The 13,189-nt window shown below is 28.8% G+C and overlaps 1 long non-coding RNA gene across 1 annotated transcript; it reads right to left on the minus strand.

The window, feature by feature from the left end:
- Positions 1 to 217: 217 nt before the first annotated feature.
- Positions 218 to 1,933, minus strand: LOC143537799 (uncharacterized). The gene is made up of 3 exons (XR_013136133.1): positions 1,752 to 1,933; positions 1,153 to 1,209; positions 218 to 383 (listed from the first exon to the last, which is right to left on the minus strand). It is a non-coding gene; the product is annotated as an uncharacterized LOC143537799 (long non-coding RNA).
- Between the last annotated feature and the right edge of the window lie 11,256 nt (positions 1,934 to 13,189).

Here is a 13,189-nt window from a genome sequence, read left to right on the forward strand (position 1 = left end):
TGAACCAGATGTGTGTGGCTAAAGGCCTACGGCCACACTTTTTTCGTGTGACCAAAGGTCATTTTTCACGAAGTGGCTCAAGAAAGTTAATTCGGGTTTTGGTTAAACATGGGTACGGGTCTGGGTTTACGGGTTTGGACTTGGGTATGGGTTTGTGTAACACCCCAACCCGGAATGGAATGGGCTGACGTGTCACTATTTACAGTAATCAGAAACATCAGACATAATTCCATTTTCTTAAAAGTCGGAGTTACAAGCCAGTAGTCCAAAACATTAAGGCCAAATACATATAATCTAAACATTTCACAGATAACTAGTAACTTCAGATAGCATCCTACTGTTTTATTTCACTCTCTCCATCCCGCCCAGAGTAACCTGTGAACCTGTGTGAGGAAAAGTTTACGGAATGAGCCGAATGCCCAGTACGGAATAATAGGCTCAAAATAACAACGGTAACTGTAATAACAATATAAGCTATAACATGATTAGTAATATAACGGTAACAGAAACATAATCAATGATACGATATAGAGTAATTTAAAGAAACAAATCGTATCTTACAAATGTACCCATGAGCCCGACAGAAACATATAATACGTGACGATATACTGGTAGCTACTCCTGTATATCAATCACACGAAATGGCGCGGGTTGGCATACCCACAACCATTTCCCGTAGCAGAAACCGTAGCATATCTAGGACCGATCCATACGCCTCCTAATAGCTATGGACCACACATGCCCTTAAGAGACGCCGTGAACTAATCTCTCCATCACGGTAGGAGCACATGTTGTTTATGCCACAACAACATGCTCGTGGGACACTCCACGAGAAGCTAGAACTCAGGGTAACAGAGCACAATCAATCATAACATATATTTAATAAACCATAAATAATAACCATAACATTATAATTAGTATCGGAACATGCGATAATGAGCGAAATATCATAAAAAATATATCGCATGCTATCAAGTCAAATAACAAATCACAATCGGAACATGAATCGAACGGACGGCCAAATGAATCAAGTTGTCAAAGAACGTTAAGAGATCCAAAGGAGTATATATATGTATATATATATATATAACATCAACAGGGCTTATAACAAACGAATATAATATCAACAAGGAGGGGGGTTAGGATCCGTACCTTAGGCGAAGATCAAAATATTAAGCTAACGACTTATAGCTAAACGGTCAAGAATTCCTACAAAATTGTCATATTTAAAAGTATACAAATTAGATTTTAGTTGTGGTATATTGGTTTGTTAGTGCATTTGTTAAATTTTAGCCAGAATTTATTGAAACTTTGTAAATCTTTACTTCCATATGATGATGTCAAATAATAGGCTTTTATAAAGATGATGGGTATTGCATTTGTAGATTTGTTCTCTCATTTTAATTCATGATTCGTACAGTAATGTCTATATAACTTGTTATTATTTTATTACATATGTGGCTTTTATTATTTAATATATTCGAAACTTGAAAGTTATATTATTTATATTTACAAACAACTCTATGATAATAGCTTAATATAGTTTATTAATTATAGTTATGAAACAAACTGTTTATGTGCTTAGTTTGAAATAGATTTCACGTAACTTAAAAAAACAATCTTTCAAAATTTTAGAGCAAACAGTTTGTTGTGTCATCTTCTATATCAATAATTTGCATCGATCGGAGTTTAGTACACTATGCAACTTCTCAGTTAAATGAACTAAATATTATGGGGGTACCGAAGGTTACCTCAAGTGTTTGGTTGGCCCAGATTGGATAACCGGAGCTTCCCGAGCAAGGGTGTCACAAGTGGCCGGATATGGTGAGCGTGTCGTAAAATTTGAGAATGGAAAGGCGGAGAGACTTTGAGAGATTTATGAGATGTGGGTTTGATGGAAGAGTCATGAGCTTTTATAATGGGTGGTCAATGGAGGTAATATGGGAAGTAAAAAAGAAATATCTTCTTGGCACTATGAAGAAAATGGTTTGATGAAACCGACACCATTTTACGTACAAGAAACAAAGAACAGAATGATGATGGACTGATGGTACTGTTGTATTGTGGTGTCACTGGTGTGGATATGCATGCTAATTATATTTGGTTTGACTATCTTGTATGAGTTTTACTATTGTTGTTATATCTTTCTTCTTATTATTATTATTTTATTCATTCATTATTTGTTTTGTTTGAGTCTTACTTCTCACATGTATACTTTTTTTTCCAACGTATAAATTCAATTCATTTTAATTTAACATGGGTACCAATATGTGAATTTAATTAGATTCCCTAAAATATCTTTCACCCATTTAAAAGAAATCAAAACTTATTTACAACCCTTTTACGAATCAAGTTTCATGCTTTTGATTTATGTTTTGGTTCGTTTTTAACCTTGAAATTTTACTGGACTCAATAATAATTTTTAAGCATAACTCCTAACACATTATTTGTATATATTTATTTTATAAGTTTTTAAGTTAAGTTTTTAGATTTTCGGTTATTACAGTTTGGGTCCTGAATATTATACTCTTTTAATTTAATTTACAGATTGGTCCTTGAAGTTATGAGGTGGAAACAAGCAAAGATTAAAGTTTAGTGTAGGGTAAGAATTGTATATAATCCAAAGCTATTATATATATATATATATATATATATATATAATTATGATAAATAAATATTAATAAAATAATATTAACTCGAATAATGTGACGTTTTATTGATTAAATTTACCCAAAAATGAAAACGGGTTGGGCTTTATAAAGTAAACGAACGTACCGATTTGTTACAGAGCTGGCTCAGCTCGTTTGCACCCCTACACATCACCCTTCTTGTTTTAATGCTCATAGTAAAATACAACAATGGGTGAGAAAACCGTATAATCAACTGTTTATCTTATATGTCTTGAATTTGCAGATTTTTTTTGTTTATGTTGTTTGAATGTTAGTATTCTTCTTGTATCAAAGTTCAAAACTTGTTATCCTAAGCAATGGTTCTATTCATGTAAACCTAGATAATAATATGTTTGATGGATTAAATTGCTTTGTTACTACACAACAAACTTCATCAATGTACTTTCAGACCCACATTAAGATGCTATTTAGCAGAAGGATTAACCAACTAAGAAACTGAGCCTGACAAAGAACCATGGTGCACTGGCCACCACTTTCAGCCAACAACTTAACCCTAAAATTCTGCACCCCGCCCTTAATATCTTCCCAAGCAACGAGAAACCTCAAAAAATAACCCGAAGAACACCCCTAACTAAAGCCCAAATATATAGAAATGAACCCTAATCCAATCCTATCAATCTAATTAATCCATGTTATAAAATACAAACACACAAACACCATAGATGTTTAGAAGATGGGATAACAAAGAAGGAACAACGGTTCATCAATTTCAAAAATAAAATTCACAAACTGCTATTGTAGAAAACAATTACCAGGTTAAGGGTTGATCGACATATGAGAAAGGAAACAATCGATTGGAGGGACAAAACATCGATTGTTTGGTTGAGGGTTGGGAAAGATTGCAGATGAGAAAGAAAGACGTATTAGGTTAGGGCTACTGAGGTCCATTTTCTCATTCAACGTCTTTTTTCAACTGATCGAATCAGATGTTAGAAATTTCTTTCAGAGGCCGAATGAAATGCGGCCAAACGCTCTTAATCTGAGCGAATCAGACATTGCATCTGAATGAAACCATTCGGACCTAAACAAACACCCCCTTAATTGTTGCAAATCATTTTTAAGTTTTAACTTGTACTCAACAACATATATTTGTGATTCTTTCCAACATGAGTATTAATCATCTGCCGGTGAAGTTTTCAACGAGCTATGACTTCAAAGCATGGCAGAAAAATCTCGTATGGAATCTACGCTTTAACATTTCCAAGAGACTGTTGAGCGTCGACAAACAACTAAAAAGGTTATGACTGTGTATTTTCGATCCGAAATCATATCTTTAAATTCCTCTAGAGATCCATTAGAATCTCCTAGATAGTGGCAAATATTATTTAATATTATTTTCTGTATGTTTTATATTTTGTTGGATCAATGCTAGCTTAATCCGTTGATTAGCAACATATATTTACAGATTTATTGTTATTATTATTAAATTTGTTTTTGGATTCGTTTGTTGTTATTATTATAGGTTTGGTACTTTAGTTAATGATGGTTTTCTAGGTTGTTTTAAACGGAGAGGTTGTCCTAAACTTGTCCGCTAGAGATGATAAGTGAACAAATAGCTTATAAAGTATAAACGCAATTCATAATGGTTTATTATGATAATTTTTTTATAATTGAGTTTCATAATTTGATTACATTAATATATGTGTTTACAAAATACCATGACACTTTTCAAGAGTAAATTGACACTATACTTGCTCCTGGATAGAGACGTTGGTAGCTGTACATCATTAATGAATAGGTTGTCCTAAAATATGTTTTAGATATATGGTATATATCTTGGAGGGGTACCAAATATCTAGTTTTAAGTAGGTTTTGTAGTAGGTGTTTAGTTTTAGTTATTTAATGTCGACCTTTGCGTTTCTTTTGAGAAGGGTAGTTTGGTTTGGTTCTATCAAATGGATATTTGGTAGTTAAGTTTTAAACTGAAAAGATATGTATATTTATAAACTCAAACTCCATTAGAATACGCAAAAACCCAAAAAACTATTTATCGTGTTCGTGTACCTTGTTTCTAAACAGTTTTGTGTATAATCATTCTTAGAGAGTGTTACTTAAGCAATATTATAATTGAGAAGTTGGTAATAAATATATTAACAAATTGTTAACAGTGACAAGTTCACTTCTTTTGTTAGGTTATTTAATCTATTGATTTTATATTTGAATGGTTGAATAATCAGGTATATGATTACTTTTAAAATTCTTTGTGGGTATACTGACCTGTTATTACAGAAATATCAGTGTTATTTATGTTGCTCGATCCAATTTTGTGGCAACTCATAGTGACTCTTTCAATATTATTAAAAACGGAAACCACACAAAATATAATAACACTACACCTCTATTCACATTCACTTTAACTCGTTACCTACTCCAATTCTAATTCCTATTCATAGGTACACACAATAAAATAGATAGAGCATTCCCAATCCATTCTTCAAATTTTGTGAGGAGGCTCTTCATTTTTTAGAGATGGTTAAAAGTAGTTGTGAGAGTAAGAGAGAGAAAATGCTACTGTTCATAATTAAATTTGGAGAAACACATTGTTTACCTCTATAAATTTTTAATGTTTTCGAAAGTGGTTATGAGTGAAGGAGAGAGAAAAGGTAATGATAAAAGTATATAAATGTATTAATGTATTATTTAATTAAATATAAATAAGAAAATATGGTGTTTTTAATGAAATTATATAAATGAAGCTGAAGATTGAATTAAGAATGCTCTTATTACTTCATCTCTAATTCAAATAATTATCTCACGACAATAAATTAAATATTTAGACTCTTCATTCGATAAACTGTTTATATGTCTCAGTTGTTCATACTAAACCTTTATCATATCATGTAAAATCACGATTATATCCTTCATTTATTAACTATGTTCTTCATCAAAACTGAACTATTATAACAAACTATAGATCTAGCTATAATATATGTTTCAATAATACATTTTACGAACTTTTGAACACTTCTACGCATTTAAAATATATTTTCAATTTTACACGTTAAAAACACCTACTTTTTTTTATCTTAAGAATTTATCATGTTATATACAAATTATAATAGAAACTAGGGTAATTCATATTATTATACACTAGAATAGTACCCGTGTTACACACGGGTTGATATTAGATAAGTAAAAATGTGTACATGTTTCAACCATAAGATATCATAAAATTTACAACCAAAAAGATATAATATATCTATATATTGGAGATATAGAGAATAACATTGTTTACATAAGCAGTTACTAATTTCACAAACCTAATTTTATAACAAAAGTCATGAAAATATTAGATATTAACTGTCTTAGGGGGTGTTTGGCTAGCTTTTTTTTTGTTTTTTGCTTTTTGGACGGGCAAAATGTCCAAAATGCATATCCAAAAAGCAAAAAAACTTCAATTTGGTGCTTTTAGGTGCTTTTGGAGGGACATTTTGGACATTTTGCCCCTCCAAAAAGCAAAAAAAATAAGCTCAACCAAACACCCTCTTATACCAACATGATCTTCAAAATTCCCGTTCTCAAACAAAATCATCCGGCCTTAAAGTCTGAAAAAAACAAACAAACAATGGAACTCAATTCATAATTAAACAAAAATGTTAACGTATATCATAATGACTTTATGTGAACACGGGTTGAAAATAGATAAATAACAAAATCAATATTGACAGATTTACCAACTATCAACTTATTAAAAATTTCACCAAAAAAACAAATTATCTTCACAACTTAACAAACAAAAAACAATTATAAAAGTTTATTGTATATTTTTGGAAGTTTTTAGTTATGAACTAAACTAATAACTTAAAAAGAAAACACAAAGTAAACAATGAAAGTAAAAAAATTGAATAACCAACTACATAACTAAGTTATTGGTGTTACCTTAAATTTTATCTTCAGATTCCAAAGAGTTTGGAAGATCATCAAAATTTGAATCATAGTTCCCACACTCTAACAACCATTTTACCTTCTCACTAACATCATTTTCCAAATCTAAATGTGCCATTTCTTTTATAACATTAGCAAGCTTCAAGTGATCCAAATCTCTTAAAAGAAACAGATTTTTGGATTCGAATATTGATTTAGGATAATACTCGTATTACATACGGTGGAACATATTTAAAAACATAATATATATGTAACATCATATAAATTTAATGAAATGCAAATGTTGTATTTATAAATAAATGATGCTTTTACATGAATTATAAAAGATCATAACCTATTTGAATCAAATACAAAAGAATTCAAAGACTAACAAAGATAAATGAAAAGTTAAAATATTTTATAAGTTATATCATTAGTACAATAATAAGCAAACAAAGGAAATTAGTCTTCAAATCAATAAAACAATTCTACAATGTCGATTCAACAAAACTTTTATCTCAATGTTGATTCAAAAGATGAACTATATCTAAGACATTAATTGCACATCAATAACTATAATGTTTATTACTATAAGATAGTACCCGTGTTTATTTGCACATCAATTTAAAACATTTATTACAAACCATGTTTGAATTAAATATTACCATTTTGAAAAACATTTAGCACTAACTTCATTTTCCAAATCCAAATGTGCCCTTTCTTTTATAACATTAGCAAGCTTCAAGTGATCCAAATCTCTTAAAAGAAACAGATCTTTGGATTCCAATATTAATTTAGGTTAGTACCCGTGTTACACACGGTGGAACATATTTAAAAACATAATATATATGTAACATCATATAAATTTAATGAAATGAAAATGTTGTATTTATAAATAAATGATGCTTTTACATGAATTATAAAAGATCATAACCTATTTGAATCAAATACAAAAGAATTCAAAGACTAACAAAGATAAATGAAAAGTTATAATATTTTATAACTTATACCATTAGTACAATAATAAGCAAACAAAGGAAATTAGTCTCCAAATCAATAAAACAATTCTACAATGTCGATTCAACAAAACTTTTATCTAAATGTTGAGTCAAAAGATGAACTTTATCTAAGACATCTATTACACATCAATAACTGTAATATTTATTACTCTAAGATAGTACCCGTGTTTATTTGCACATCAATTTAAAACATTTATTACAAAACATGTTTGAATTAAATATTACCATCTTGAAAAATATTTATCACTAACTTCATTTTCCAAATCTAAATGTGTCCTTTCTTTTATAACATTAGCAAGCTTCAAGTGATCCAAATCTCTTAAAAGAAACAATAATTGGATTTCAATATTGATTTAGGATAGTACCTGTGTTACACACGGTGGAACATATTTAAAAACATAATATATATGCAACATAATATAAATTTAATGAAATGCAAATGTTGTACTTATAAATAAATGATATTTTTACATGAATTATAAGACATTATAACTTATTTGAATCAATTACAAAAACATACAAAAACTAACAAAGAGTATCTAAGAAATTTATTACACATCAATAACTGTAATATTTATTATTTTAAGATAGTACCCGTGTTTATTTGCACATCAATTTAAAACATTTATTACAAACCATGTTTGAATTAAATATTACCATCTTGAAAAATTTATAGTTAGTAACCTACCATCTTGAAAAAAAATTAACAAACCGTGTTTGAATTAAAAGCTCTAACTTTTAATTTTAAAATGTCATATTTTAACTTAAAAATGTCAACTAATATATATGCATTTTTTTTTAATCCAAAATGTGTCCACTGTTTTTTCTTTTCCTTGAAGCAAAGTTAATACAATTAATACAAATTAATTATTTGATTTCGGTCAAAACATAATTAATTTCCAATTTATTATTATTGATAAATACACAATTATATGTATAAACATGCATAAATTATGCTTCACTTAAAGACCGTTAAAAATTTACGGTTACTATTTTCAACATTATTAGTAACTCTTAATAACATAATAATGGATTGTAAGAGAATATTAACTTGTACAAAAAATATATAAGATTAACTTATTTACTTGATGGTCAAAAAATATTCAAATCAACTTAAATATTTTCGAATACCAAATTAACTTAAATAATTTTGAATTGCTTATCATAATATAAGTCGAAACATTTAGAACTATATTTGAATTTGTTACGTTTGTTGTATTTAAAAAATTATACTTGCCTGATATTATTTCTATAACAAAAAGAATATGGTCAAAATAGTAAATGAGGAAACTTTTGGGACCCGTTTAAAAATTTAGAAACAAAATTGAATTGTAAAGTATATTTGTAATAATTTCTAGATTTAACATAATATGTGAAAATAAATTAAATATTGATAAATAAAATGGAAAGCCAAAATAAGCATAAACATTATTTATAAATTCAAATTTAAATTAGTCAAACAATTAGTATGGACATGAATTAGGAAGTCAAATTCATTAATATGGTCAAAATAGTTCTATGTATGTGTAAATGCTATTGTATAATTAACATTGATATGGTCAAAATAGTAAATGAGGAAACAAATGAACTTAATTTGTAAAATCGGTCTATTAATTTAATAATTAAGGAAACAAATTGTGTATGAAATTTGAATGGAATAAGTTGTATTAAGCAACAAATTTAAAAAATAGTTACTTGAGAAAGTAAATGTATATAAAATGGGAATTCCGTTTTGGCAATAAAGTGTATTTTAATTTGTTACGTTTGTTGTATTTAAAAAATTATATTTGCCTTAACTGTTGATAGTATTTTTTTAACAAAAATAATATGGTCAAACAATTGATAAATAAAAGGGAAAGTTAAAATAAGCTTAAACATTAATTATAAATTCAAATTTAAATTAGTCAAACAATTAGTATGGACATTAATTAGGAAGAAAATTTGAAATTTAAATTATAAAGTAGGAAAGTCAATGTATATAATTATTGGAATTCCGTTATGACCATAAAGTAGGAAAGTCAAAGAAACTAATTGGAATTAATGGAATAGTTAATTGTGTAATTTATTAAGGAGCCGGAAAACAAAATATACATCCAGGTTATGAAGTCTTGATCAATCGGGAAAGAATAATCTATACATAATTATTGACATAGGACATATAATGTACATATTATATTGAAATATTGAAATACACGATTATTAAAAAAAATAATCTATACATGATAAAATAATAAAAAAATTTGTTATGAAGTCTTGATCAATCGTGAAAGCCTGCATCTATGAGTCGGACAATAACCTGTAATAATAAAATCGAAAATTAATATTTGATATTATTTTTTTTGAATTATAGTTAATAACCGGAAAAACGACATTGTGACGATGACAATCGGATGTAGGATTTTTGTGTAGAATTGAAGAAATGAATATCTGTTACTCTTGGCATTGACCTGAAATCAAAAAGTATAATATTAATTTTTATATTATTGAATATTTGATTTTTAATTTGTAACCGGAAAAATTGTTTGTCTTACCGGAAAAAAAATGGTTTTTAACCATGCAATCTCAGAATTTTGATACCGTCGATGGATGAATATAATTTTGATATAGAACATAACAACATGTCAAACAAAAAAACAAAAAAAATTAAAAAATACAAATAAATATAAAACAATCATTGTTATAAGTATAACATATAACCGGAAAAACCTACCGTCAATACTTACCGGAAAAAACGTAAACACGTCGAAAAATTGTAGACATCGCCTTTCTTTAGTTAAAACCTAAACTGATATTATTAGAAGAAACATAAAAAGATATGAGGAAAAAATAACCAGAAGAAAATATATTATTGCCGGAAATACATAGATCAACAATCGGAATTTAATATATAATAGAAACTTACCGGAAAACGATAAATAAAGATATAGATATGGAGTGGCCGGAAGATGGGAGAGGATGAAAGATGGTCTGGTTATTATTAGAGAAAGATAGAAAAACATGATTGGAGTGAAAAATTAAGAAATGTTATTGTTTATATATATATATATGTTAGATGATGAGTTGACATAATTATGAAAGAAATGGGTGACATGACATTGAGGTGATATTGATGTGGAAGCCCTAGAATAATGACATGTGAAAATTGCTCCTTGCTTTAATAGTATATATAGATTTAAATGACCTACTGGTTTGACTAATGATAAAAATCTTAGCCTCACAAAAAAGTCAACCCTATAAGTTTCACAAAGATACCAGGTCTTCAATTTTTGTGTTTTTAGCAGCAGACGTTGTATATAACATCAACTAGTGTATACTTGTCATCATAATCCTAAATTACTATATTTACCATCATATAGTAATAATAATATATAATAATCTTGTATAGAAGTAAGCTATAAAAAATACATATAATTTAATATTAGAAAAGACGATCAGTAAAATTAAATAAAATATATATAAACGAAAACATAAAAATCCTACGTGTCGCGATGTGGTCGCTCCTTCTTTTTTTGGAGTCACCAGATTTGCTTGATTTTTAAATGGAGGCTTCTCATGCATTTGACCCGAATTTATAGGTATGGGTCTTACCAAACCCAGATATTCCTTAAACGGGTTATAACATCTCCTTAAATTAAAAATTATTCTCACCAAATTATTGATGTAAAAATCCTATAAAATAGGATATATTAAAAATTTATATCTTATTAATTTTAAAAAAGATATATATATTATTTAAATTAAAAACCCAATTTTATAGTAAAAAAATAATATAAACGGGTCTTGGGTCTCATCAAACCATAAGTATATTATTAACTTTTATAAATATTATTTATAATTAAAAAATCAATTTTATAGTAAAAAAAATAAACGGGTCTTGATTCTCATCAAAACCATATAACTTTTAAATCGGGTTATAACATCCCCATTTATTTGTGAAACAATTTATTATCAAACCATAAGTTTATAATTAACTTTCATACAATAAAAATATATATATAAATTCAAAATATAAATAAATATTAGAACAAACAATATAAAACAACCCCATAATACGGGGGATAAAAACTAGTAAACAATAGAGAACTAAGAGAATTTATATGGTTTAATAGTAAATTAAGTAGAATAATAACTAAATAAACTACAATTAGATATTTCATTTTTCTGTTTTACGTTTTCAAAAAATAGATTTTGATATCTTAAAAAGTTAAATAAAGCCTCCATGACTCTTTTAAACACTTTCAAGTTCAAAGAATTAACTAGGCCTAAAATAAAATAAAGCCCATATAATTAAATATCAATTAGGGCATCTTCCAAGTTCCAACTTTCACATTAGTCTCTTCACTTTTATCCAAAAGGCAAAACCACCGATGCACAAGTAGAAAAAAAATTTGCACCATCTTCTTTCTTCTACTTTTCTTTCATTAACCTTCAGATTTTGAAATTCTACACGGATCGGCGTCAAAATTTCATAGGGATCGATCATGATTTTAACACTATAATAACACTCGCTATATTTTTTTCACAGGGGTCGGCCGACCCCTGCCCGGTAGGCAGTGGCGGACCCTTGATTTTTTGACAATGGGGTCCCGTTATTTTCGGTGTTCAAATTTTTGGGTCGGTCATTGTTTGGGTTGGGTCTGGTCGAGTCGGGTGGAGAAACATAATAAAAAATAATATCATTATAATAAAACATACAAAATACGATGTCATTCGAAACGTTAAGATAAAACATTACAAATTCTGTTTGTGTGAAGTTTCTCAATAAAAAAGCCGGGCTGCTGGGCTATATCATTCAAAACAGTATAATCAAGCAGTGAAAATCATAATATGAACAAGTTACATGCTTCCATCTGCAAAATCAAAGCTTTGCCATTACGAAATAGAAAGTAGATAAATACATGCTCTAAATATTCCTTGTGCTACTAATTTAACATGACTAAACCCATTTTAGATATTTACCGCGTTTCTCGTAAATAGCTAGACCATCTAAGTTATGCTTAATTAACTTATTATGTTACTACTCTATTCAACAAGAGTCTAGTGGTCAAAGCCAGTTTCGACATGAACAAAATTAAAAATTTGAAAAAAGAATCGTTTTGACCCGAGCCAAATCGAAACACTCTTAAATGAACCGTTTTTGCACGATCTAAATCGTGCTACTCTCCTCAAACCCTAACTCCATAGCAAGGCTCTTCTTTAAAGTTTTCCATCCTAGCTTCATAGCATGACTCTTCTCTAAATCCATAATATATATAAAAAATACCCCATCTTCAAACCCTTTCCCCATTCTTTTCAATGATTCTTGCATAACTAACCCTAAGATTAAGTTTTTGACATAACAAAGTCACAAGCTAACAATAATATACAACATACAATTACTAATCTAAGTAAATAATTGCATAAAATCAATCAATTGGATATCTTTATTTTATGGAGTAAGTTTTTTTAGCCCTAAAATTACCTGAATGTTGAGGCAAAATCAGAAAGCAATGAAGACGGAGGAGCGCCGAAGGGATGGATGTTGGCTGAGAAGGGCGGCAGGTGGCGGTCTGGCGGAGGCTTAACCAGCGGTGAGGAGTTGAGGTTGAGCAGCACCATTCGGTTCAGTTCTGGTTG

The sequence above is a fragment of the Bidens hawaiensis genome, unplaced genomic scaffold (genome assembly GCF_021521415.1).
Source record: "Bidens hawaiensis isolate Kalapana, Puna unplaced genomic scaffold, B.hawaiensis_p1.1 tig00011382_1, whole genome shotgun sequence".
Classification (NCBI taxonomy): Eukaryota; Viridiplantae; Streptophyta; class Magnoliopsida; order Asterales; family Asteraceae; genus Bidens; species Bidens hawaiensis.